The sequence below is a fragment of the Arachis ipaensis genome, chromosome B03 (assembly GCF_000816755.2).
Source record: "Arachis ipaensis cultivar K30076 chromosome B03, Araip1.1, whole genome shotgun sequence".
Lineage (NCBI taxonomy): Eukaryota > Viridiplantae > Streptophyta > Magnoliopsida > Fabales > Fabaceae > Arachis > Arachis ipaensis.
In genome coordinates this window covers 26,247,295-26,257,009 of record NC_029787.2, presented here as the reverse complement: position 1 = coordinate 26,257,009, position 9,715 = coordinate 26,247,295, and positions in this window count along the sequence as shown.

Genomic DNA, 9,715 nt, shown 5'->3' with positions numbered 1-9,715 from the left:
ATTATAATTAGAATTTGAAGTCTCTTATATACTCTTCTCGATCCTCTTGTAGTTATTTGAAATTTTATGTTCGTATATTTTATGGTCATTTTCTACCATTTTAAGACATTTGTATGCATGTGTCTATATTCATGCCTCATCTCTCTTCTTTTTTTTCATTCTTTCACTAGTTTTATCTTGTTATTGCCATTTTTCTTTTTGAAGAATTACTAGTAAGGGTGAACGCGGATCGGATTGGATCGGATATGACTAAAATTTCGATTTGATCCACACTAAAATTATCAGATCGGATCCAATATTTGCAATTTTTAAGGTTGGATCTGATCCAATCTGATCCGCACATTTGCGGATCAGATCGGATCGGATATCGGATATATCTGCAAAACACAAAAATATTTTTAAAAGCTTATTTTTATTAAAAAATGATGAGTTTAGAAAACTCCAAATTAAATTAGTGATGATCAAACATTATTAATGTAACTAATTGCAAAGTTATTAATTTGATTTAATTCATATGTATTGATTAATAATTTTGTTATTATACAGATTATGGATATTGGGCATAAAAGCAAATCAAAACCCAATTGTGCTAAGAAAATATATTCAGCCTTGTGCATTAATTGTTATATTAAGTGGCTGAATTATGGTTATGTTAATTGGGCCAGAATAAATACAAACAAGCCCAAAATGACATTTTGATGCAAGACCAAAGGGCTTCGTCCGAATTGAAAAATTGAGAAAGAGAGAACTTTGCATGCTTCCATGGATACTACATCCTTCATTTGATGGAATTCAAATTTTTGTTAAGTGGAGTTAATGCAGACATTGAAAACATGAGAGAGAAATAGCAATTGATTTGATTGCTCTCATTAATGACACACGCTACTAAGCAAAAGGGAAGAAGGAAACTAAATTCATTTCATTATCTTTCCTAGTTACATTAAAAGTGTTTCAAATTCTCTCTCTTCTATCTCCTTTCTCTCATCTCTGTTTCGGTCACTTCACAGAAAATATTAGGGGTGTTCAAATTCAAACCGATCCAAATCGAAAACCGATTAAAACCGCACTAATTCGAATTTGATTGGATTCTATTTTTTGCAAACCGCTGGATTGGATCGGATTTCGGATCTACTTTTCATAACCGATCCAATCCAATCCAAACCGCACAATGTGCTATAATATTATTATTTTATTATTATATTTACAATTATACTTATAACATGTTCAATTTGTTATATATTTTTCTATTATTCATGTATTATTATTATTTAATAAATATTTTATGTTCAAAATATTATTTATTTATTTATTTTAACAAACCTATAATTTTATTTCTATTGTTATGTTGTTGTTGGCTTTTTAAGATATTGTTAAGACTTGTTATGTCATTGTTGATTATTTAAAATTTGATGTTGAGACTTGTTATATGTATTTAATTTTTTTATTTAAAAAACCGCAAATCCAAACCGATCCAAACCGCACCGCACATAAATTAAGCGTTTGGATCTGATGATTTTTTCTCTTAAAATCGAACCAAACCACACCGCGAACACCCTAGAAAATATGGAAGCTAAGACAAGCTATCAGAAAGAAGAAGAAGCTAGTGGCAAGGCCATTGTGATGATGGCATCAAGAAAAAGAAAATCTGAAGTATGGTGTGGCTGAGATTTTTACCAAAAAAGGTAAGATGTGGTGAAGTGATCTCAAGCTCTCCATACAAAAAATGGTAGAGATCCACTTCGGTCAGAGGAAGAAGATCCTTGGAAGCATGGCTCGTCTCTACTTTTGATCAACCACCACAGAAGGTAGCTACTGTAGCTACGTGGAGGAAGAGGCAGAAGCTAGAGCAGATGGAGCTATCATCATCAAGAACTCATCAAGGGCTAGGAATCCTTCTTGGAGTGCAAGTCAAGATGGAAGGCCCGGATTGATGAAGATTGGTGACAAGAGAAGACATAGAGGTAATTGCATGTTGGGTTTTACATACGGTTATCTCTCCTCTCTCTCTGGCCGAACTGGTTTTTACTTGAAGAAGAAGATGATTAGCTCGGTTCAAGAGTTTCAACCTTGGAGGCTTCCCCTTCTATAAATAAGGGAGAATAGTCAGGGCTTGAAGCAAGGAAAAGAGTTGTGTTTCATGATTCTGTGGGAATCCCCTTACAAGTTGGGTTAGCACTTAGCAGTTGAAAGCTTGGTGGGTTACCAAGTCAAGTTCAGGATTAGAGTTAGATTATGAACTTGTCCCGGATAGGAAGGGTAGTTCCTAGGGAGAATTGGTGTATGTAATAATGATTATAGTGAAAATTCCATCATTGTTGTGATGGAGACTGGATGTAGGCTGCATTGCACTTAGCAGCTGAACCAAGATACATCTTGGTGTGATTTTCTCTCTCTTCTACTCCATTTCTGTTTCTGCTGCATTAGAGACAAAACTGAAAAATATCTCTTAGCTGGTTACGAGACAAAAAGAAAAAGTCTCTTGACTAAGCACGAGACAAAAACAAGAAATATCTCCTCAAGTGTGATAAAAGGACAGCAAGAGTTATTAAGCGAAAAATGGGCTAAGATTCAACCCCCTTTCTCTTAGCCACTGATAAACCATCAATTGGTATCAGAGCTTGGTCTCAAAGAGATCAAGCTTTATAGCTTGGAGAAAAGATCTAGATGGCAGAGAACAGTGGCTCAAACCTGGTGTCCTACAATCTGACAGAAGGACAGTCAAGCAACAAACCTCCCATTTTCAATGGGAAGAACTACACCTATTGGAAGGAGAGAATGAAGATTTTTGTACAAGCAGTAGATTACAAACTGTGAAAGATCATCTTGGAGGGTCCTCAATTTTCAACCACCACAAGTGCTGAAGGAGTAATCTCTCTTAAACCAGAAGCTAGTTGGACCGAAGAAGACAGAAAGAAGGTGGAGCTCAATGCCAAGGCTATCAACTTGCTCAACTGTGCAATCAGCTTCGAGGAATACCGACGGGTATCACGATGCACAACGGCAAAAGAAATCTGGGACAAACTTCAAGTCACTCATGAAGGAACCACCATAGTGAAGAAGACCAGGATATATATGCTGAACAGAGAATATGAAATGTTCTCAATGAAGGAAGGAGAATCAATAGATGAAATGTTTGAAAGATTCAACACCATCATTGTTGGCTTGGATGCTATGGGGATTAAGTATCCTGAATCTGTGCTTGTGAGGAGAGTTTTGGGATGTCTCACAAAAGAGTGGTAAACAAAGGCATTGATAATATCTAAGAGTAGTGGTCTTGATACTATGACATATGATGACTTGAGAGAAAATTTACTTGCTTTTGAAAACACTTATTTGAAAAAAGATTCAAAAAGAAAAGGAATAGCTCTCACATCTGTTTCTAACCCTCTGGATGATGAATCCAGTGATAACTCCTTTGAAAATGAATTTGTTTTGTTTGCCAAAAAATTCAGAAAAATGGTTAAACTTAAGGAAAGAAGCAAGGGAAGCAGCTCTAGGAAACAAAAGAAAGATTTCAGCAAGGTGATCTGTTACAACTGCAAAGAGACTGGCCATTTCAAATCTGATTGTCCTAAGTTGATGAAGGAAGAGAAACCAAAGAAGGGAAAGAAGAAAGGACTGATGGCCTCTTGGGAGGACTTGGAAAACGACTCAGAAGATGATGAAGAATCAAAAACCAAGTCCCAACCATGTCTCATGGCAGATCACGTTGAACAGGTGTGCCTAGCATCCAAAGCAGAAGGACAATATGTGGTACATGGATAGTGGATGCTCTAGGCATATGACCGGAAAGGCAACCTTCTTCATTAAGCTTGATGAATATGATGGAGGGTTTGTCACTTTCAGTGATAATGGCAAAGGAAAGATAGTGGCAATAGGCAAAGTTGATAAAAGTTTTTCTTCTTTTATAAATGATGTTCTACTTGTTGATGGGCTGAAACACAATTTACTAAGTATTAGCCAATTATGTGATCTTGGATATGAAGTTATTTTTAGAAAATTGGTTTGTTTAGTTGTTTGTGAAAAAACTGGGGATATTTTGTTTGAAGCTAAAAGGTGTAATAATGTGTATGGATTGACTCTTGAGGATCTAAAAGATCAAAATGTGACATGTTTTACCTCACTTAAATCTGAAAAATGGCTATGGCATAAGAAATTGGGTCATGCAAGCATGTACCAAATTTCTAAGCTTGTTAAGAAAAACTTGGTTAGAGGAATTCCAAACATTAAATTTGATAAGGATATTACTTGTGATGCTTGTTGATCCGGCCGTTACAAATATCAACTCATAACTCGGCTTTATGAGTCATAACTCAGCAGAATGCATCATAATTCGGCGTTACTCTATTAATCGGCATTACAATTATTAATCGGCAGCCTACGTTATAATTCGGCTTAAAGGGCTACTTTCTAAAAGTGAAACGTCCAGCTTAACATTTCACCATCATCATTGCTCTTTAATACAGGCAATAAAGCAGAAACATAACCGACTTGCACATTTTCACCTACAAAAGGTATGATCTTCTATTCTAAAAGACACATTGAATTCTCAATACTGACTTAAGCTTCGGAGTGCCTTTGCAGGTATACTCCCCCCTATTTCTTGCTCAAAGCTCTATGCGATTGGAGATCCTCTTGGAGTAAAGCTCGGATTACCACAAAGCTCAAAGGTCGGCACCGAAGATAACAACTCGGTGTCGATTCCCAGAGACCGATCTCTCCCCCTAGGTATCCATACAAGAACACTTGTCAACTAGGCAAACAAGTAAAAACCTCTTTTAAACCAAAAGATGGAATTTCTACCAAGAGGCCATTAGAAATGTTGCACATTGATCTTTTTGGTCCCACAAGAACTCAAAGCTTAGAAGGTAAACACTATGGCTTGGTAGTGGTAGATAATTACTCTAGATTCGATTGGGTACTTTTCCTTGCTCATAAGAATGATGCCTTCCATGCTTTTTCAACCATTTGTAAAAGAATTCAAAATGAAAAAGATTTGAAAATTGCCCACTTGAGAAGTGATCATGGAAAAGAATTTGAAAATCAAGACTTTGAAAAATTTTGTGATGATTTTGGAATTGCACATAACTTTTCATGTCCTAGAACTCCTCAACAAAATGGGGTAGTTGAAAGAAGGAATAGAAGCCTTCAAGAGATGACTAGGGCTATGCTTTGTGAAAATGATGTTCCAAAATTTTTGTGGGCTGAAGCTGTAAATACAGCTTGTTATATTTTGAATAGGGTTTAAAGAAAACTCCCTATGAGCTATGGAAAGGAATCCCGCCAAATCTTAAGTATTTTCACATTTTTGGATGCAAATACTTTGTACTTAATAATAAAGAAAATCTTGGCAAATTTGATCCAAAATCCTATGAAGGAATGTTTGTTGGATACTCTACCACTAATAAAGCATTTAGAATCTACCTCAAAGAACATAGGACCATAGAAGAATCCATACATGTGTCTTTTTGTGATACTAATTCAATTCCTAGTACCCCTTTAGATGATGATACAGGTAATGAAGCAGAAACAAGCCATCAACCAAGTCAAGAAAGTCCCAATGTTGTCCCAAGTGAAGAACCTGTCCGTCCAGTTTTGTCTCGTCAGGATGGAGGAGACATTTCTGTTTTGTCTCCTGAGCCAGTAAGAGAATCTGGAACAAAACAACCTACTGAAGCTCATCAAAGCTTAACCTTGCTCCGAAAACCAAGAGAAATGGAAGTCCATGAGGGGTTATCCCCATGATTTTATCATAGGTGACCCTTCTCAAGGAGTAACCACAAGATCCTCATCCAAGAAGTAAGTCGAGCCAAGCAATGTTGCTTTCTTGTCACAAATGGAGCCTAATAATGTGAAGCAATCTCTTGAAGACCTCTCTTGGGTCAAAGCCATGCAAGAAGAGCTAGCTCAATTTGACAAGAATGAGGTTTGGACACTAGTACCTCATCCAAATGGTAAGAAGGTAATGGGTACTAAGTGGGTTTTCAAAAATAAATTAGGTGAGGATGGTAAAGTTGTTCGTAACAAGGCTAGATTAGTGGCCCAAGGTTACAATCAAGAAGAGGGTATTGATTTTGATGAGTCTTTTGCTCCAGTAGCAAGAATGGAAGCAATTAGGTTGCTTCTTACCTATGATGCCCATAAAGGTTTTAAAATGTTCCAAATGGATGTCAAATGTGCTTTCCTTAATGGCTTTATAGATAGAGAAGTATTTGTGGCACAACCCCCCGGTTTTAAAAATAAAGAATTTCCAAATCATGTTTTCAAGCTTTCAAAGGCCCTCTATGGTCTTAGGCAAGCTCCAAGAGCTTGGTATGAAAGGCTTAGTGCCTTCTTATTAGAAAATCACTTTCAAAGGGGTACCATCGATACTACTTTATTTATTAAAGTGTCTAATGAGGATATTCTTCTTGTTCAAGTTTATGTGGATGATATAGTGTTTGGATCGGCCAATGAATCCTTGTGTGAAGAGTTTGGAAAACTCATGACTAGTGAGTTTGAAATAAGTTTAATGGGAGAACTAACTTTCTTTCTTGGTCTCCAAATTAAACAAACTCCTAGTGGCACTTTTATTCACCAAGAAAAATATGCTAAAGAATTAATCAAGAAATTTGGTCTAGAAAATTCCAAGCCTATGGGAACACCAATGCATCTAAATACTAAGCTTGAAAAAGATGATGATGACAAAGATGTGGACGAAACACGGTATAAAGGAATGATAGTTTCACTCATGTATCTTACCTCCTCTAGATCGGACATTGTTCAAAGTGTGGGTGTATGTTCAAGATTTCAATCTCACCCAAAAGAATCCCACCTTTCAGCCGTCAAAAGAATCATTAGATATATTAAGGGAACATGTAACTATGCCTTATGGTATCCAAAATCTGATGACTTTTGTGCAGTAGGTTTTTGTGATGCAGATTATACGGGAGATCGGGTGGATAGAAGGAGCACATCCAGAATGTGTTGCTTCCTTGGAAGCTCACTTAATATGTGGTCAAGGAAGAAACAAGCCACAGTAGCCCTATCCACAGCCGAAGCTGAATATATATCTGCCTCTGCTTGTTGTTCTTAATTAATTTGGTTGAAAACTCAGTTGGAGGATTATAAATTGAAAATCAATAGTATTCCTTTGTTTTGTGATAATATGAGTGCAATAAACATTTCAAAAAATCCTGTGTTACACTCAAGAACTAAGCACATTGAAATTAGATATCACTTTCTTAGAGAACATGTGCAAAAGGGTACTATTGACATTCAATTTGTGAAATCCGAAGAACAACTTGCTGATATTTTCACTAAACCTTTGTGTGAGGACAGATTTTGTTCCTTAAGGAACAACTTGGGAATGATAAACTTGAGTTCTATTGAAAAATTGTGATTTTTCTTATTCTGTTTATTTTGTCTCGTAGAAAATCAAGAGACAAAATTGAGGACGTGATGAACGTGCATTGATACAGGGGGAGACTGATTCGGATATTAATAATGGGCCCCACCTAATCCTCTTTGACCTCACTCATAACCCTGGCCCGTTTTGAGTTCCTCACTTGTTAATCACATTTTTTTGGAAGTTGTCATATCAAATCTTGTAGGAAGGAGTAGTTGTCAAATCATAATCTTTTCTCTCACCCATTCCCTTGATTCTAGGAACTAACCTCTCTTTTCAATTTTAAACTTCCTTCCTTGTTGATATACGCGCACAACCCTCTCTCTCCACTCAACATAATGGTCATTAACCACATAACCTTCTCTCTTCACTCAACATTTAATGCTCCCATAACCTCCCACCTCTCTCCAATCTCTTCGGCCTCTTTTTATCTTCCCTATCCCTTCTCCATTTTTCATAACATGAAAAAGAAGGTAGCACCAAGGAGAAGTAGCCGAACCCCTCTACCCAAAAATCCTCCATTCTCTTCAACTTCTCAAACACATACTCACATTCACATACATTCTACATCTTCCTCATCCCCTTCACCCTCTTCCAAGCAAACCGAAACCATGAGAAGGAAGGTTATAGCTCAGAAAACTTCATCCAGAAAGAAGATAGGAAAGGATAAAGAACTAGTTGTCGAAGAAGAAGAAGAGTCTCAAACTTCTCTACCCCATTCTCCACCAAGGAAATCAACTCCTCATCCTTCTGCTAGTCATATTTCATAGCGTGCAAAAGGTTACGTTCTACGTAACACCAGGGAACCACCAAATTTGGAATCACTTGATTTCAAAAATAAGTACAATAAAGGTCACTCACACTTTGATCCCAGTAGATTTAACTCATGTGCATCCTACATAGTGAACTTGGAATCTCTTGCTGCAGAAGGAATCAACTTGGTCACTCTCTTTGAAAATCTGAAATGGACTCCCTTGTTCAGCATTCAGAAACCTGTGTATCCTGCCTTAGTTCGCGAGTTCTATGTGAACATGAGATTTATTGATGGTGCAATTCATTCCTATGTCAAGCAGGTTCACATGTCTCTGAACAGAGAAACAATAAGTGCTGCCTTAGGATATGTTGATGAAGGAGCAGCCACTTATATGACAGAAAAATGAGATTCACAAGTTGGGATCACATATCAGATAGCTCTAAACAAAACTTGCGAATACTTCTCTGCTTTGGATGGCACGATTCTGACCCACAAGGCACTCGGCCCTGAGAGAGCACTTTTTCACAGAATCATCACCCACATTCTGATGTCTCAGAGTGGTTCATACCACAGAGTAACCGTTTCTGATACTTTAGTGCTTTTTGCTATTATTACTTCATCTCCTATCTCTTTTGCATATCTCATGGTGAGACACATGTGGGAGTGTGCTAGAAGTAACAAAAAGGCTAATCTTCCTTATGGAATCTTTCTTACATGCATCTTTGAATATTTTAATGTTGATCTAACAAATGAGGATGTAGAAAATAAAGTTTCCACAATAAAGGGAGGAGGAGTTTCGGGCTCTAGGAAAGGCAAAGGGAAACGCTCTGTGCCAACTGCATATTCTGATAGTGATCTAGAAAGCTGCCCTACCGAGCCAGCAAAGGTTGGAGAATCCATCAAAGAAGTCTTCACTAAATTCTCCAATATGTCAAAATTAATGGTGCAATCCTATAAGGCTGCTCGAAAACAGGCGTATGAGAATGAAAAAGCCTGGACCAAATGCGAAGAAAGAGTGAATCTGATGCTTCAAAATCTTGAAGAGGAAATGAGGGCTGCCGATGAGGCTGATGCATCCGGCTCTGAGTATAACCTGTCTGATGATTGATCTATTTGTCTCTTGTTAAACTCTGGTTCTGTTTAGATTATTTTGGTATTTAGTAGGATGGTGGATACTTTGAACCTTTGTTATTTTGTTAAACTCTTGAATATTCTTATTCTAGTTCTATTTAAATGCATATCTTTGCTGTTTGTTCTTGCAGGTTCCCCATTGATGACAAAAGGGGGAGAAAAAGTTGAAAAAATTGAAAAAAAAAACGGGGGCTGAAATCACTTTTTTTATTCATGATCACCCCTGTGCATAAACTCTATGTTCCAATGATTATGGTCTGTTTTGTTGAAATGATTGCTGTATTTGGAACTTAGTTATGTTATGATAATTCTCTTGTGCTCTAATATGTTAGAAAATTTTTGCTCTGATATGATTCTGTTTAATTTGTTTGATTGAAAATGTTTTCCTTAAACTAAAAATTTTTTGCTCTGATATGATGGCTGAAAAATATTGTTCATTTAAT